This window comes from Triticum aestivum, chromosome 2B (assembly GCF_018294505.1).
Source record: "Triticum aestivum cultivar Chinese Spring chromosome 2B, IWGSC CS RefSeq v2.1, whole genome shotgun sequence".
Lineage (NCBI taxonomy): Eukaryota > Viridiplantae > Streptophyta > Magnoliopsida > Poales > Poaceae > Triticum > Triticum aestivum.
The window spans coordinates 577466115-577481453 of NC_057798.1; the positions used below are offsets into that span (position 1 = coordinate 577466115).

General features: G+C 45.7%; 1 long non-coding RNA gene across 2 annotated transcripts; it reads right to left on the reverse strand.

Moving 5' to 3' along the window:
• Positions 1-943: 943 nt before the first annotated feature.
• Positions 944-5989, reverse strand: LOC123041701 (uncharacterized). 2 transcript variants are annotated; one of them, XR_006418608.1, is made up of 4 exons: positions 5484-5989; positions 5307-5395; positions 4869-4995; positions 944-1253 (listed from the first exon to the last, which is right to left on the reverse strand). It is a non-coding gene; the product is annotated as an uncharacterized lncRNA (long non-coding RNA). The 2 variants fall into 2 exon arrangements; XR_006418607.1 differs by lacking the exon at positions 944-1253 and having other exon boundaries at positions 4122-4995.
• Positions 5990-15339: the final 9350 nt, after the last annotated feature.

The window sequence follows — 15339 nt, forward strand, 5'->3', positions numbered from 1 at the left end:
GATGAACTGGGATGAGAGATGAGATAATATCTCATTAAATTAGTTACCTTGTCGTCCATGAGAAAAAACCCTCAGTACGGTAGATTCCCCACCGAGCGGAGCTGGGTCGACCGCGAGCAGCGTCGAGAAAGTCGATGGCGATAGGCGGCGGCGGCGGAAGTGGCGAAATGCGGTGGGGTTTGCCGGCAGCCTGGCGGCGGCGGCACGCGGCGAGCTAAGTGGTTACCGGCGCGATAGGCGGTGTCATGCATAGACACGGAGGAGCATGTGCAGGTGTGAATGGGGACCGGAGGCATGAGGTGGCGGGAGGGGATGAGGGTTTTTCTGACGTGGGGATCGCGAGGGTTTTCTTTTTTCTTTTTTGAATTGGGTGGTGAGGGTTTTCTGTCTCACAAAGAATTTCGGAGGCAACGGTTTGTTAGAGTCAACCATGTGTGATTGACGCAAGAAGCAAAATGAAAGCCATTGCACACGGTCCCAATTTTGGGAACCGTGTGTGATTGAAGCAACATGCAAAATGAAAGTCGTTGCACACGGTTCCAATTTTAGGAATCGTGTGTGATTGACGTACTACCTCCGTCCTGGTTTATTGATCCCCTCTGTAATTTGTATCAAATTTCGACCAAATATTTGACGAAGGAATGTTTATGCATGTCACCAAAAATTATATCATTGAACACTATGTTCAAATACGTATCTAACGATATAATTTTTGCTAACATGCACTAACATTTTGTCAATTAAATCTTTGGTCAACATTTAACACAAATTACAAAGGGGACCAATAAACGAGAACGGAGGTAGATTCCATCAACCGAACTGATTGCATCCATATTCCACAGTTAGACATAAGTAAACATAGATTAAGCATACTCAGACATAGATAATAAACGTACACGTACACAAGCATAGTTCAACCGTCATTAAGCTTGCTCAAGCGACATAGTTCGATCCCACATCTCATCTCACAAGCCGGCATGATCCCGAAGCTTCTCCAGATATTCAGCGTATGCACCATGCTCCACCCTGCGAGCATACTTCTGCTTGAAGGAGCCAACGGCCCGTCCTCTTGCATGTGCCAGAACACTTTGATACGCGTCATGAAGCTCGTGGTTGCAGAATGGGCATCGATAGCCGCCGTTCTAGGTCCTAATACGCCTGTTATGCATTCCCGCATACAGCTGCCTCGGGATTTGCCTGTTGTACCTCCTCTGGACATCTTCATCCTCGCTGTCCACATCGTCAGACAGCACCTATACAAATAGTAAAAAAAATGTGGCGTCAAATTAATGGTTACAAACTAATCTCTAGCGAGCATTTGGCAGTTGCCAAAAATTGGCATCAAATCAACCATTACATGTCGTGAAGTAGGATTAAGAATTTATGCCTATTTATTTATACATATGCAGAGATTATGGTTAGATTTTTAAGCACATTCATGTATGTACAGACCAATCTTGAAGAAAATAATGGCACAAACATATGTAGGTCATTCAAAATCAATTTTCAAGTCCTGACTAGGAATTATTAGCATGAACACTAACCCTAGTCGGATTACTAGCAGATATCATTTCCACAGATGAAACAACTTATCACTTATCACTTGTACCATTCAAACAATCAATACACTACACGGATCTAACGAAACGTACTCAGGTTTCATGGATTAAGAGAACATAACCATAAGATTTCTATTCCAAAAAGGGGGAGGCAGGAGTAACCAGAGAAACCCTGGGAACTATTTGACACATAAATAGGTATAGATGACTAACCAGTTGTCCGTCGTTGTCAGAGTCGTCGCCGGAGTGGTCGTCGGAGTCGTCACCAGAGTTCGTGTGGAATTCTGCCTCCGGCTGGCTCGACGCCATCGACGATGCCAGGTTGCAGCGATAACTCGCTGGTGGTGACGACAACCTCTGTCTCCATCTCCACGCCGTGCTCCGGTGCTTTAGCAGCCCCGGCATCGCCACTCCCTCCGATGGGGCGCTTCGGCGGCATCCTCATACACTGACGGCTTTGATGACTGAGCGTGGCGTCGAGGATGCAAGCAGAGAGAGGTGATTGTGTGTGTGGCAAGGATGGGGGGTCCGGCCGCTCGGGCATACCATTAATATGGAGTAGTGGGAGTAGTGGAAGAGAGGCGGGCGACGGTCAAACCGATGGCTCGCCTCCTGGTGAGCCTGCGCACCGGACTGCTGGCATGCCTACCATCGTTTCACACAACTACTCGCACGCCTCCCGATGACACTACGCAGCGAGCACGCCTCCGTCAATTCACACACCTGCACGCATGCCTCCCGGTCTTCCTGCGCGGCCGACTGCTCGCATGCGTCCCGTCAACTCACGCCTGCTTGCACGGTACACGGGTCGCGTGGCGGCACGTATATTGTTTTTCTATTTGAGTGGTTAATGATGCCGCTTTATTTTTTGCTTAACCGAGGCATGGCACGTATCCATTGTTGGTCTAACGCTCACGATTTGAATAAATACTTCGTTTGAGATATTGGTTCCCAATTATTAATAATCTCTCATTTGTAATTAGATAAAGATTACATCAAAACTGGTCTCAAATTTGACCAAAATAAGTACAATGCAACTTTGTATTGGTGTCCATATGACAACACGATAAGTTTCATGAACTTTAAATAAGTTTTGGATGTACTAGAATTTAAAAATCTGAAATTTGTTGCATGGGGAGTAAACATGCACCCAGTGAGACACATGTATTTTTGCAATCCATTTAGGTGCACCTCACTCAGTGTCAGGAATTTTCGGTTTCCGAGGCACGTGCCACATCAAAATTATGAGAATGGCTATTCAAACATCACACAACACCTCTTTACGCCACATGCATGCAGGCGGTGGTTATCCTAGCTAGGACACTCACTTGTGATGCTTCCATCTGTGGGCCCACGAGGCCATCGTCGATGCATGTGCATCACTTTGACCTACATCGGGAGAGGTTAATTAATGCCACCATTGATGAGGATTCTTTTTGGATTGTATTATGGTAGGAGCATATAGTATGCGTCGAAGAGGGGGAAGAGGACCATCATATGTAGTATGCTTTATGAACCTCGCTCTGTGTGGGTGCATGGTTTACAGTTTTTGAGGCATGCGTGGTTCCTTGAGGGTCCTTGATCTTTCACACACCAGCATCACAACTCTTCCACCCTGTGAAATATTGTCCAAGCTTAAGTATCTCAATTTGTCCCACACATGCATTGAGAGGCTTCCTGAGGAGTTTTGGGCGCTCAAAGAACTAACCCATTTAGATTTAAGTGTTACCAAGGCCCTTAAAGAGACATTTGACAATTGTTCCAAGCTACACAAGCTAAGGGTCCTAAACAATATTTTAAATAGCGCGCTACAAAATATAGTGAGGCCCTTCTCTAAATGCTACACAAGTTATAGCGCGTTAATAGCGTGCTATATTTTAAAATAGCGTTTGTAAAAAAAATCAAATATATCTAGAAATAAAGTATTTAAGCAACTAAATTTTTCATAGGAGCAAGCAATATATGCATAAGGGCCAAATCCAGCACATAAAAAGGAGTGAGAAAGGGATGAGAAGTGAGAACTAGGGTTAGCCGGTTAGGTCTCGTGGGAGAATCTAATAAAATGAGTGAGAAAGCTAGTGGTCATGGGTTGGTTTTGGCCTGCTGGGCCTGCTGGGCTGTGCTTATTTCAGTTTTGCATGGTCTGCACGTTGTAACGTTACAATGTTACAACGTTATAGCGTGTGTAGCGCGCTAATTATGCGATTAGCGCCGTAGCGTCCGATTTTGCCAAAACGTAACGTCTCCCTTCCAAATATGCTATAACCGTGTTATAACGGCGAAATAGCGTGCTATTTAAAATATTGGTCCTAAACCTCTTCTGAAGCAACTATGGGATCCGTGATGTCAATGATCTGAACATTGATTCACTAAAGGAACTCGAGTTCCTTGGTATCACAATTTATGCCGAGGATGTGCTAAAGAAATTGACCAAGACACATCCGCTGGCAAAGTCGACACAACGCCTTAGCCTCAAACACTGCGATCAAATGCAGTCGATCCAAATATCAGACTTCACACATATAGTGCAACTTGGAGAGCTCTATGTTGAATCATGTCCTGACTTGAAACAGCTTATTGCTGACCCTGACAAGTGAAGATCTTGTCTGCAAGTGCTTACCCTTGCTGAACTTCCTGCCCTACAAACAGTTCTTATTGGATCTTCGCCTCATCAATTTCGGAACCTCCTAGAAATTACAATCTCCCACTGCCAAAAATTGCACCATGTTACCTGGTTCTGAAGCTGGAGGCACTTGAGAAGCTTTCTATCTATCACTTCATGAATTAGAGCAAGTTGTTGAAGAAACAACCGACGAGGCAGTAAGCAAGAGTTCGGGAATTGAACAGGGTAGTACTCAGAGATGCAGGAGAAAAAATGGTTTCTCTGAAGAACAAGAGATACATGGTATGGTAGATGACGCATGGAATGAATATGCCAAATATTACCAGAATATGACCAAGAGTGGGCGGATCAATGAAACAGAGCACCAGGTAGACTTCCCAAAACTGAGATCATTGGTACTGACTGACCTACTAAAGCTGAGAAGGGTATGCATCCCAAGAGACTTTCCTTGTCTTGAAAGTATTAGGGTGGAGGACTGCCCGAATTTGAAAACAATTCCATTGGGTCAAACATATGATTACCAGAGGTTAAATAGGATTTGTGGATCATATGCCTGGTGGGAAAAGCTAGAATTGAGTGGCAAGGACATAATGGAGAGCAAGTATTTCATTCCCATCCAAGACAAAGACTAGCACAATCACTGCAACATGATGATACAACACGCATTGCTGATATGTTATGTTTACCTCAGAGTATGATGAATGTTCTGCATTGCCTTTAATTTCATCTGCCACAGAGCATAAGCGACAATATTTGCTTCCTCAATCAACCTCTTGGGCGGTCTAGGATCCCTCCTAGGCCTGTGAAGATCCTCTGCAATAGGTGCATCATGAACAGCAATGATGTCAATCTACATATTAATTTCATTATATGTTCAGATTCATAAATAAGTGGCTTTGTATTAGCCTATCTGAATTATATTATGTTCATGATGTAAATACCAATCTATTAATTACACTTATACTACGTTCAGATTCATAAATAAGTGACTGTTGTAAAAGCCTATCTTTATTCTGTACATACAAACCGAACAGTATAAAGCTATATTTTGTGCTCACCATGTTTTCATAGAGTATATATCCTGTAAGTGCTTAATCCCAAATATCAGTACAGTTAGCTCATACCTGATTGACTTCCCTTCGATGGTCACGCTTGTAGCCTGCCAGAGGGACCCAACTCTGCAGCTGCACTTGCTTCGTTTGCCACGCAACACCTCCCAAGGAAGCAACGAAATATCAGTCTCCAGATTCCACCATATATTCTTTCGAACAAAAAGTCACAAGGCTCAAAGCTAACCCTACCTTGAAGAAGATGATTGCTATATGCATAGCAAAACCGGTCAAAGCGTGCAACGGTACAAGATCACAAACACGATGGATGACTCCCTGCCGTTGAGAACATTAAGTGTCCACTCACGCATTTCATCGAACACCTTGCACCCGCATACATGGTGAAGATCAGTTCTTTCTCACGGAAACCCTCCGCGGGCACACTCCAGAAACCTGATTACTCCTGCAGGCCCCTTCTGACCAAAGGTCGCTCTCTCGTTGGGCTTGCACCGGGCACCAACCTGCCGGCCAGGCAAAGTGCATTGCTGCTCCGGGTACGCCTGCGGAGAGGCAGCTGTTGAAGCACGTCGAACCTTGGCAACCACTGAAGTACTGGCTCAATCCGTGTGCGGAAAGGCAATGGATAATACTCATGACGAGCCTGCGATGGTGTGCCTCCGGCTCTTTGCTCGCTCTTCTCCACCTCCGGCCTCCCCGTCTGATGAGGAGGCAAAGGAGAGAAGGTCACCCAACTTTTCATTTTAGAACAAAGATTTTTTTTCCTGAATTCTAAAAAGTGCAGCTGTGCTTTTTAGAGCTACCGAGCACACACCTTTTCATGCCATCCGATCCAAATCGATCGCGGCCTCCAGGTGTTGGACGGTCCGCTTTCTTTGCACGTGTTGCTGTGCCCCACGAGGCCACGACCCACGAACTCACCTTCTCCCTCCTCCCGTGCATGCCTTCCTCCGCCTCAATCGACCTGGCCCTTGCGCTGGCCCGCCTTCACCAAGCCGAATCCTGCACTGGAGCTTCTCCTTCCCTAACCTTCTTCTCCACCGACGTACCACACACCCCAACCGGCAGCGAAGCATCCTGCGCGAGCGGACGCGCTCCCCTGCCCCAGACCGGCGCCGACGCGGCCCCGCGCCCCGCTTCTCCCTCCCGGCGTCGTCCTGTGCCCCACCGCGTTGTCCCTCGCCTGGTAGATGCACCCCGCGGCTTGGTCCTTTGATCCATATCGGATCCGGGGCATTGACGAAGCTGGAGCAATTACACAGTCGTCTCCTTCGCCCTTTTTCTATCTATATAGGATTGAAACGACCGCCGGAGAGAGTTCTTGGAAGGGCACCTGCAGGTAGGAGGTCGCCTCCCTCCGGATCCGTTGATATAGGAGGCTGGCAGTGAAGGGAATGGGCAATGCGGCCAGATGCATCGTGGCTCAAGGTCGAGGATGGGACAGGGTGGAGCAGGGAGGACGGGGCGGCCTGCGGCAGCTTCGTTCAGGACACGGGTGCGGCGGGATCCGTTGAGCAGAGCAAAAATCGGATCGATCATCCGGTGGTGACTTCATAATCTCCATTGAGAGCAAAGACCGGCGCATCTAGCCAGGTCGCTGCTACTGTAGGTGTGTGCGCGCATCTAGCCCGCTATTGCTGCTGTTTTTGTATTCGTGCGTCGCATTTGAGATGATTCTGCTTGTGTGCTACATGCAAGACGTGTGTGAGGTACCATCTCTCTCTGCCTCTAGTGCACGGCATCCATGGATCTTTGTGAAATTGATGTGTGTTGTGTGTGTGGTTGATGTACATGTGTGAGATACGGTCTTCTCTGCTGAGATTCGACAAACTTTGGTCATTTTGTCTTCTGTACTTACCTTACGGTGCATCTAATCCTAGGCGGCCTATTAACATGGCACTGTCCTGTAGGAACAATAATCTGCAGATTAATGGTGCATTTCAAGTCTGAGATCACATTGTTGTGCTTTCATTTTGATGCACTTCACTACTCTATGTCAGAATTTTGTTGGACGTTTTACTACAAGTTAGTTTAGGCTTTCAGCCAACTGCAATTACAACAACACTTTATCTCCACTCTCTCTTACTTGCTTCAGTGCTACTGTTACTTGAAGAGCTGAGAAAAAACAGAAGCATCTACACTTCACCGGTGCAAAACCAACAGGGGTCCATCAATCACCGATTCAGCACGGGACATGAACTTGCCTGCACAGGGGCACGAGTTGCCAGATATGCGGATGCCCTATCATATTTCAGAGAACTTGCCTGCATAGGGGCACGAGTTGCCTGGCAAAGGGGCACGAGTAGATGTTTTCTTTGTTATTTTTTGGTACTGAGATGCTAGGTTTTAACATGGAACTGTGATGTCTGTTTATTTTTCTTTTTTCACATTTCGTCATAATTTGTGGCGATGTTTTTGGGTTGATGGCGATAGCATCCTTATCGGTTTTTCGGTCGGTCGATGCGGCTCGTCAGCCCCAGCATGGAGGAGGCCCCAGATTGAACCGCGTCACCTCTGCCTGGACGTGTGGTTTCGCTTGAGGAGATGCTCATTCTTCCACCATTAAAGGGCCAAGCTAGCTAGCCGCTCGTTCTTGCCCCTTTTGGCTCTGGTCATTGCTTTGCTCTGTATACATGGCACCGCAAAGTTGTCTTCTCAGGTAAGCTAGATCATGTACGTGCCATTTTGGATTTCGCCCATTACTACTGCTTCTGACTCAATCCTTTGCCTGAATGTGCAATTCTCCATAGCTCAAAGTCCACAAGGTGCTCACCAGTCACCTTCGGCGGAGCTGCGTTCCGCTTTTGGAACACCAAATTTTCCCTTTCAGGTGTTGATTTAACTGCTTTAATAGCTCTGTGATTAATTATGCAACAAGATCCTAGTTAATTAGTAGCATCATGGTTCAACATGTAGCTTCTGATCGTAGTATCTTCACTGTATGTGTTGCATACGAAATTTATCTTATCCAGACGGATTTTTTATCTTCTTAGTTCCAAGAAATTTTAAGAATTTCTTCAATATTGTTGACTACTGAATATATCAACAGCACTCTCCTCCTTTCCTGCAATTAGACTTTCTTAAAGCCATGAACATGTTGCTGTTACAATTCTGAACTTTTGACCTTTTCGTTGGTTTGCCATTTGTAGCTGTACAGTTGATTTTTAACTCGTCTGATTGTCACAGTGGCTGCATGCACAATTGCTGAATTTGGACGAATTAGATGGTTGTGCCGGTTGCGCTGCTACTGTTGTTTTAATTTACACAAAAGTTGCAATTTCCAGTGGAATAAGTTGCCTCAATATAAATAGTACTTGCCTAAATCACCCAGTAAAAGTTTCCTACATATATGATCAGTTTTTTTGGACGCCGATGCATGTAAAACACAAGTTGCCAAATATTATTAGCCAAACGACTACACAACCAGGGAGTCTGAACATCATGAGCTAATTCATGGACCTGTGATAGGGCGCCACGGGGGGTCTATGATGGAATGTCGGTTCACTAGCCTAGACTGTCTGTGTCCACACCTTTTGCCTGTTCTATGCTCCATGACGGCCACCTCACCGTTGTAGTCCTCGACCCCCTCCCCCCGGCCCCAGCGTGGGTCCACCAGGATGCCCCGACCGCCTCCTCGCCCACATTACGGTCGAGCATTCTGATCCAATGGCCAACGTTTACTAGCTAGTTGCCTGAAGAAGCACATTTTGAGAGTCATGATAGCCATATTACAAAATCATTAGTTTAATATAGTCGTATTAGGCAACTTGACAACAAATTTGCTTCTTGTAGCACCAAAATTGCTCATCATAGCATCAAAAATGCTTGAAAAATAGTTTGTAGAAGGCAACTTAATATGTGATGCTAGTCAACTTGACAGTCATAATAGCCAACTTACGGGAGCACTGAGTTGACAGGTAGTCACTATAGGCAACATTGCAACAAATTATGTATCACCAAAGTTGATAAGTAGTCATGGCAGGAAACTTACATGTGATGCTAGACAACTTGTTAGTCATATTAGGCAACTCAAAAGAACATTGGGCTGATAGGCGACCACGATATATAACCCAACCAAAAGTTGCTTACCTTATTTCAAAAATTGCCTTCCCATCCACCAAAGTTGTATATCTGACAAGAAAAAAAGTTCATCAAAAGCAACTTCATAGGCGGCGCTAGGCAAGTTGAGGTTCATGATAGCCAACTTATAAAAGCATTGATTTGATATGTAGCCATCATAGGCAACCTAGCGACGAGGTGTGTTATGTAGCACCAAAGTTGATAGGTAGTCATGGTAGGAAACTTACACGTGATGGTAGGCAGCTTGGTAGGCAACTTATAGGTGATGGTAGGCAACTTGATAGTCATCGTAGACACTTCAAAAGAGCATTTTGATGATAGGTGACCATGATACACAACCTAGGCGAAAGTTGCTTACTGTAATAAAAAAGTTGCCTCTCCGTGGCACGAAGTTGCTTGAGATTTTTCTTCATCAAAAGCAATTTCATTGGTTACCTAAGCAACTTGAGGTCATGAAAGCCATCTTTATAAGAGCATTGATTTGATAATAGGTGGTCCTGATAAGAAACAAGGTGGGTCACGTAGCAACAACTTTGATAGGTAGTCATGGTAGGCAAAAAGTGATGCTAGGCAATTTCATAGTCATCGTAGCTAACTCAAAAGAACATTAGGATGATAGATGACTATGATACACAACCTAACCAAAAGTTGCCTCTCCGTGGCACCAAAGTTGCTTGAGAAAAAAAGATCGTCAAAAGCAACTTCATAGTTGACACTAGGCAACTTATATGTCATGCTAGGCAATTTGGTAGTCACTGTAACCAACTCAAAAGAACATTAGGGTGAAAGTTGCCTACTGTAGTTCAAAAGTTGCCTCTTTATGGCAAAAAATTTGCTTGAGAAGATAAGTTCATCAAAAGCAACTTCATAGGTGATGCCAGGCAACTTGACAATCCTGATAGCCAACTTTATAAGAGCATTGAGTCAATACGTAGTCATGATAGGCAACCTAGCAATAAGTGCTTCATATAGCAGCAAAGTTAATAGCTAGTCATGGTAGGCAACTTACACGTGATGCTAGGCAATTTGATAGTCATCATAACCAACTCAAAAGAACATCCGGAATGATAGGTGACCATGATGCACACCCTAACCGAAAGTTGCCTACAATAGTACAAAAGTTGCCTCCCCCTGACACCAAAGTTGCCTGAAGAAAAAAAAGTTCGTCGAAACATATCAATATGGGATCTAGTTTTGAAGAGCTCGTCGCCAAGGATCTAACAGTGAAAACGAATCTTAATTTTGATGCTCCGTTCAAAAGTTATGACTTTTTTTAAGAAATTGAACACACAAAATAATTGCACATGGGACACAATTTTTTTTTGAAGTGGATTTTGCATCATAGCATTGTTGGAAAATATGCCCTAGAGGCAATAATAAATTAGTTATTATTATATTTCCTTGTTCATGATAATCGTTTATTATCCATGCTATAATTGTATTGAAAGGAAACTCAGATACATGTGTGGATACATAGACAACACCATGTCCCTAGTAAGCCTCTAGTAGACTAGCTCGTTGATCAATAGATGGTTACGATTTCCTAACCATGGACATTGGATGTCGTTGATAACGGGATCACATCATTAGGAGAATGATGTGATGGACAAGACACAATCCTAAGCCTAGCACAAAGATCGTAGTTCGTATGCTAAAGCTTTTCTAATGTCAAGTATCTTTTCCTTAGACCATGAGATTGTGCAACTCCCGGATACCGTAGGAATGCTTTGGGTGTACCAAACGTCACAACGTAACTGGGTGGCTATAAAGGTGCACTACAGGTATCTCCGAAAGTGTCTGTTGGGTTGGCATGAATCGAGATTAGGATTTGTCACTCCGGTTAACGGAGAGGTATCTCTGGGCCCACTCGGTAGGACATCATCATAATGTGCACAATGTGACCAAGGGGTTGATCACGGGATGATGTGTTATGGAACGAGTAAAGAGACTTGCCGGTAACGAGATTGAACAAGGTATCGGGATACCGATGATCGAATCTCGGGCAAGTACAATACCGCTAGACAAAGGGAATTGTATACGGGATCGATTGAGTCCTTGACATCGTGGTTCATCCGATGAGATCATCGTGAAACATGTGGGAGCCAACATGGGTATCCAGATCCCGCTGTTGGTTATTGACCAGAAAACGTCTCGGTCATGTCTGCATGGTTCCTGAACCCGTAGGGTCTACACACTTAAGGTTCGATGACGCTAGGGTTATAAAGGAAGTTTGTATGTGGTTACCGAATGTTGTTCGGAGTCCCGGACGAGATCCCGGACATCACGAGGAGTTCCGGAATGGTCCGGAGGTAAAGATTTATATATGGAAAGTTGTTGTTCGGGTTCCGGGAAAAGTTCGGGTTTTTCCGGTATTGTACCGGGAAGCTTCCAGAAGGTTCCGGAGGATTCCGGAGGGGTCCGGAGGTCCGGAAATTGTTCCACCACGTCCAATACAGTAGCATGGGCTGTAGGGGGGGCGTCCTAGCCTTAATAGGCCAGGGGCACCAGCCCCCCCCCCCAAGGCCCATGCGCATGGGAAGGGGGAAACCCTAAGGGGGAGGGCCTCCACTTGACTTGGGAGGCACTCCTCCCCCCTTGGCCGCCGCCCCAACCCTAGATGGGATCTAAGGGGGCCGGCCCCCTCTTCCCCCCACCTATAAATAGTGGAGGGGTGGGAGGGCAGCCACACCACAAGTTCTGGCGCAGCCCTCCCCCTCTCCCAAGTACTCCTCCTCTCCCGCGATGCTTGACGAAGCCCTGCAGGATTGCCACGCTCCTCCATCACCACCACGCCGTTGTGCTGCTGTTGGACAGAGTCTTCCTCAACCTCTCCCTCTCTCCTTGCTGGATCAAGGCATGGGAGACGTCATCGGGCTGTACGTGTGTTGAACGCGGGGGTGTCGTCCGTTCGGCACTAGGATCTCCGGTGATTTGGATCACGACGAGTACGACTCCTTCAACCCCGTTCTCTTGAACGCTTCCGCTTAGCGATCTACAAGGGTATGTAGATGCACTATCCTTTTCCTCGTTGCTGGTTTCTCCATAAATAGATCTTGGTGACACGTAGGAAAATTTTAAATTTCTGCTACGTTCCCCAACAAGCATTAAGACAAAAACTTATCTTTTTTGGGTGTGTGCTCCGGAATGCTAGGGAGCACACGTGTGCTCCCTAGTCGTGTCCTTTTTTTTCCCAAATCTTAAAAGTGCAGCCGTGCTGCTTGGTCGTCCCGAGCGCACACCCTCGCGCGTCGTCTGATCTGGATCGCGAAGCGCAGGTGCTGCCTGGTCGGGTCCCGGGCGTGTCCCAGGTGGGTTTCAGGTTTCGTCCTATCGGCCCGCAACGTCCGACACGCGCGACGACTAGTCTATCCCCACCCTAGCAGCCACGTCGCGCGTCACCATTCCCACGCCCACCGCCCTCCCCTTACTCCAGCATAGAGGAACGGCTCCTCCCATTTCGAAACTGCCATTCCTCCCATTTACGCCCTCCCCCCGCGACGAAATCGGGCGGTTCCTTCTCCAAATCCTCCCAAATCCCGTCGATTCGAGTGGTGCGCAGCATTTCTGTTCGAGGGGTGAGGCATTTGGTGATGTCGGCGACGCTGGTGTGCTGCTTCGTTGACGGGTTGGATCCACGGAGGAACGGCAACCGATGGCAGTGGTGTGGTGAACGGCAGCAGCAGGGCGCAGGCAGGACCGATGACCCGGTGATGAGCGGAGGATCTATGTCCAAAAACTCCGGTAATCCCCATCCCAGCTCTGCTTCCCCTGCTTCCCACATATGAATCTCGTTGTGCATTTCCGCCCCATATATGCATCTCGCTGTAGATATCCTTGGATGCGCTCGAATTTGGTTCGGGTGTGCGAGGCGACTAGCGCCCATTGCTAGGATAGCCTTGGAGATGCTCGAATTTGATTCGGGTGTGTGAGGCGACTCACGCCCGTTGCTAGGATAGCCTTAGACACGCTCAATTTTGGTTGGGGTTGCGAGACGACTCGCGCTAGTTGATGCTAGATTAAGGGTGGAGGAACTCAATTTTTCGGGCATGTGTGTGTGCATGTATTAATCCACCACGGTAGGTTCTAGATGTGCGAGAAATCGATTTTGGTAAGGCGATTTTGTAGTAGTTTTTTGGTCAGAGGTTCCTGTTACTCTGTCGCCTGCTGAATTCGGTAGGTTTTTGGGGGAAAACCATGTGTAATAGAAGCTATTCGTGTTAGTTGCCTAACACTTCTACCTAGTTGCCTGCCAACTGGATGGTGTTTGCCCAACTGATGTACAACACAGTTGCCTAACATTTGTCTCCCTAGTTGCCTGTCAACTGGATGGTGTTTGCCCAACCGATGTACAACATAGTTGCCTAACATTTGTCTCACTATTTTCCTGTCAACTGGATGGTGTTTTGCCCAACCGATGTACAACAAATTGCATGTGTATTTTTTGGAGGGGAAACAACAAATAGTCATACTTGGTGGACGACAATTTTGTGCATATGACTATTTTTTGAGTCTATTATATAGTCTCGCGACAGGTCATCGCTGATATAGCCTTGCTGACTATGTCCTGTGCCTAATAGAGTTTTTGCCTGTTTTTGTCATTGTTTTTGCCTACTGTAAAGGATGCACTTGCCTGTGCATTTAGTTAACTGCTTCACATGTGTCCTGTGCATTAGTTGAAGTGGAATTAGTTTTTGTAGGATGTTTTTTTGTGCAAGTTAGTTGAAGTGGAAGCAGCTGTTCATCCCCTTGATTACTTAAATGTTCAACTAATGTGTTTATGTGTATTTTTTATTTATTTTTACCCATGGTTTTTAAGAATGGCTTTTTTCTGGCATATACCAGGGACAATGGATGACAGCAGTAAGGAAATGCAGGAAGACCGCCTTCCAGTGAATCTTGACGCCGATCCTTCTAATGTATCTGCAGTTAATGAAACAGAGGTGTGTGGGGAAAATTCTTCAAAATTATTTTTCCTTCCATTTCTCTTTTATAGTGCTGCATTTAATTGGCAGCATGTCCATATGCTGTTTTTTGTTGGTTCTTGCACCTCTGTAGGCTCGTAGCACTGCGCCCACAATTGGGTACAAGCGTCAAAGAATGTCAAAAGCGATCATTGCTCATGGCCCCCGTCCATCAGATATTGATAGCAACGAGGATGTATCTAGAGATGCTGATAAGGACCCTAAATTTGACAAAGATAACGAGCGTGAAGCTGACAAAGATATTGAGGATCATCCAAGAAAAGCAAAGCACCAAAAGTCTTCATGAAATGAGGTAATGCAATTTTTTGCTTAGATTTGCTTTATTTTTTTGCCATCTAATGTGTGTGATTTTCCAAACTATATACATGTGTTGCCTCAAATCTTTTTTTAATAGGGGTTCCCGGTGTTTATGTTTTTGTTTATGTAGGGTTTTAGGAATGGGGGATCGCCTGCAAGGCTATATAAACTAAACAAATCTCTGATATCTGTCCAAAAGGTTGTGATCGTTGACAAAGAGTTCGGGGGTTTGTTGGACCTCGCAGCCACTACAATGGATGCAGATCTCATCCAATGGATTATGAAGCACTACGACCCCGAGAAGTCCCAAATTGTTATACCAGAGAGGGAGAAGATCCCGGTAGATGTAGCAAGTGTGCATAGAATATGGGGGTTGCCAAACAAGGGCAGAAAGGTCTATTATGAGAATCGTCCTGACATCACAAAAGCCATTTACAGCATCTACAACATTACATCGAAGAATTCACCAACCCTCATGGCATGGTGTAAGATGATTGGAGATATGGGTGGAGCTCATGACGACAATTTCCTCCGTGCTTGGCTAGCAGTCACTTTTTCTTGCTTTCTTGCACCATCAACAAGTCTAAACATTTCTCCAAAAAGCTTCCCTGCTGTTATGGATGTCAATGGTATAATAAAGACAAATGTTTGTCAGTTTGTTGTTGATCAGTTAAAGGCAGCATTCGCAGTAGCAGGTGTCAAGAAGAATGTTGTATGCTGTTGTGTTTTCC